The following is a 4,037-nucleotide window of genomic DNA, read 5'->3' as shown; positions in this document are numbered from 1 at the left end:
AAAAAATTGCTCCAAACTTTGATGCAATTTTACATAGTAAGCCACTATAAACTCATGAACGTTGGTTATTATAAACCTAGTCATGCAAGGTTTTAAAGAGCAAAATGGATATAGTACAACAGAGATTAGTTCACCAGAAAATCTTTTAAATCGAAGTCAACGTTGAGGCCTAGTGGGGATAGAGTACGAAGTTCATAGATCCAAAAGGATTCTCTCCTCCCCAGTAGGCTCACAACGTTTCCTCCTCTCCAGTTAGGTGTAATATTTTCTATCGCCAAACACTTTAGTCCTGTTGGGTTTTGACCATGCACTTGAAGAAAGTGATTTGATACGTTATGCGTAGTTAGCCCTCTTTTTATGTTGTACACATGTTCGTATAAGCGTCGCTTGACCGGTCTAGTGGTCATGCCCACATACTGCAGACCGCAGGGACATTCAAGTAGATAAATTACGTATGTGCTTTTACATGTGATATGATTTTTAATGTTATAATTTTTTAAGGTGTTGTTTGATGTAAAATTTGATTTTTTTACACTATATTTGCACGTAGTACACCTATTACATGGAAAATATCCTTTATGTGTGATGGTATTACGTGGAGTGCTTTGCAATGAGGGACAGCTCGGAGCCAGCTTCTGTCCTATATTAGGTGCTCGAGTAAATACAATATGGGGATGTTCTGGCAGTATACCCTCTAGTTCTTTATCTTTTTTAAGAATAGGCCAATATTTCCTAAAAATTCTTCGTATATTGGGTGCCATTTGGTTGTATTGCGTTACAAAAGCTAAATTCACAGGTTTTGTTGTATTCTTATTTTTATATTTCAGGAGACTTGACCTCTCCATTGCTGCAACCTCACTTATTATATTATCCAAATTTTGAGATGAATATTTTCTTTCTATAATTTTTTGTTTTAAATCTTCAGCTTGTGTATGGAACATATCAACACTTGAACAGTTCCGTTTTAATCGAATGAATTGGCCTTTGGGTATATTTTTAACCCATGTAGGGTTATGGTGACTGTGTGCATGTAGATAATTATTAGCTTGTACAGGTTTAAAGTATGTGCTGGTTTCTATACAGTTATTTTTAGCTGAAATTATTAAATCCAAATACTCTATTGATGTAGAACTAGAATTAAATGTGAATGAAAGGTTAAGGGTGTTGTTATTCATGTATGTTTTGAAATCTTCTAATTGTAACAATGTGCCCGACCAAATAAAAATAATATCGTCGATGTAGCGCCGCCATAGGACCAAATTTGCTCCATAGGGACAGCTGGACCAGATATGATGATGTTCCCAGCTGTCTGCCGTGACAAAATAATAATGTGATTGCCACTGAATGTCCTTGAGGGTCTGCAGTATGTGGGTTGTGTCCCTTACATAAGAGGGCAACTGCATAACGTATGGTTGTAATTTACTGTCAATGTACTGGGATAAATGGGAAGTGAGGGACTGAATTCCCGATATTATTGGACGGCCGGGGGGGAAATTCTAAATTTTTGTGGATTTTGGGTATTATGTAGAATAATGGTATACGTGGATATAAGTTATACAGAAAATCAAACTCTTGTTTAGTGATAATTTGCTTGTCTACACCTATAGTAAGAAAATTAAAAAGTAATTTTTGATATTGAATAGTGGGGTCAGAGGGGAGAAGTTGGTAAGTGGATTTTTCTCCCAGGATTCTTAATGATTCCTTGATATAATAGGATTTATCCATAATTACCAACCCTCCCCCCTTATCGGCAGGTTTTATATTAATTTGATCATTCTCTTCAAGTGCACGTAGTGTATTTTTCTCATCAATACTAAGGTTATCGTTTTTAATTTTGAACGTACGACTTTGAGTTTCAATGTCGTCAGTCACCATTTTGGCAAAAGTGTCCACAAATGGACCACTTACAAACTTCGGAAAAAAAGTGGATGGGTTCCTGAATGTTGTACTAGTTTGGGGTATAGTTTATATTGGCAAATTGCTATTCGTATCTGCTTTAGACAAAGCGTCCCTGAGAAAGTACTTCTTTAGACACAATTTTCGCACATATCTTTGCACATCTATGTACAGTTTAAAGCTGTCGGGGCCAGTAACTGGGCGAAGGATAGGCCTTTGGATAGTAGTTTACTTTCTTTGGAAGAAATGGGATATTTACTGATATTAAAAATACTTTTATATGCAGACGTGGATTTTACTGTTTTAATACCTTTTCCATTCTTTCGCCCTCCTCTCTTTCCTCTAAGGTGTTTTTTCGTTTTTTGTTGTGTGAGTCCCTTGTAGGGCCGTCTTTCCCCAATAGGTCCCTTATTGCTTCTTTCGCATGTATTGGGTCCCTGGATTGTCTCCAATCTAAAAAAGAGAACGTAGTTTTCTCTTCTTCTCGACTGGAGCGGGAGTGGTGATGTTCCTTATCTAAATCAATTAGAGGTTGATACTTATTTTGATGATTGTATTGTTCAAAGATATTATCCATATCTCTTTCTAATTGATTTAGTGATGGTGGCGGAGGAGCTAAAGTGTTGGGTCTTGATGTTTGGGGAACCAAATTAGTTTTAGGCTGTATATAGCTTTTCTTGTGTAGTTTTGGGGAGACAAATTGTACTGGCTCAGTGCAATTATGTCTGATGCTAGGAATGGTTTTCCTATAATTAGATGGTATTTTGTGAGAGTAGTCTTTTGAATATGTCTCTTTGTCAGATTTATACCTTTCATTTTCCTGTCTAGGTTTTTTCCAATTCCTGTAGCAACCAGTAGCATAATCCACTTTGTCCCGTTGGAACTTTATCTGTTTAGAAACAGTTTATTTTTGTAATTTATCCATTTTGTTCTTAATTCTGGCCTCCAACATGGGTAATTCGCTATTATCTTTGTATTTGTCAAAATATCCCTTCATATCATTAATTTCTTTATCTAATGTTTGAAGGCAGACTTTGCGTTTAGATATTAGTAGACGCATAAGTTCGAATGAACAATTATCGAGTATGCGATTCCATTCAAGAATAAATTAATCACTCTGAAAATCAGTAGTGGGCTTTTTGAATAACCTTAAGCCACGTGGGATACGTTTTTGTTCCACGTATTTCTCAATGGTAATCGCATCCCAAAGTTGTTTATTTTCATTCACTAATAGTTTTTCCAATTTGTCTGCCATTTCCTGCAAATCATTTTGGACATTATCAACCTCAATAGGAACATTTTCATCTGAGAATATACGATTAATATCAATATTTCTGCTCACTCGCTGTGCAAAGAGTTGAGACATATTCAAACTAGAAAACTGCTAACCTTTTGGGGAGGAAACAGTTAAAAAACACAGATTAGGTAGCGCTAACTTGAAAGTTAAAACAATTTATATTGTAAAACCTTAGATGGGGATAATAGTCCACATATAAGGGGCTGCCCGAAACCTGTGAATTTAGCTTTTGTAACGCAATACAACCAAATGGCACCCAATATACGAATAATTTTTAGGAAATATTGGCCTATTCTTTAAAAAGATAAAGAACTAGAGGGTATACTGCCAGAACATCCCCATATTGTATTTACTCGAGCACCCAATATAGGACAGAAGCTGGCTCCGAGCTGTCCCTCATTGCAAAGCACTCCACGTAATACCATCACACATAAAGGATATTTTCCATGTAATAGATGTACTACGTGCAAATATAGTGTAAAAAAATCAAATTTTACATCAAACAACACCTTAAAAAATTATAACATTAAAAATCATATCACATGTAAAAGCACATACGTAATTTATGTACTTGAATGTCCCTGCGGTCTGCAGTATGTGGGCATGACCACTAGACCGGTCAAGCGACGCTTATACGAACATGTGTACAACATAAAAAGAGGGCTAACTACGCATAACGTATCAAATCATTTTCTTCAAGTGCATGGTCAAAACCCAACAGGACTAAAGTGTTTGGCGATAGAAAATATTACACCTAACTGGAGAGGAGGAAACGTTGTGAGCCTACTGGGGAGGAGAGAATCCTTTTGGATCTATGAACTTCGTTCTCTATCCCCACTAGGCC

Source organism: Ascaphus truei, chromosome 8, assembly GCF_040206685.1.
Source record: "Ascaphus truei isolate aAscTru1 chromosome 8, aAscTru1.hap1, whole genome shotgun sequence".
Classification (NCBI taxonomy): Eukaryota; Metazoa; Chordata; class Amphibia; order Anura; family Ascaphidae; genus Ascaphus; species Ascaphus truei.
The sequence above is the reverse complement of the archived record's forward strand: the minus strand, read 5'-3'. Positions refer to the sequence as shown.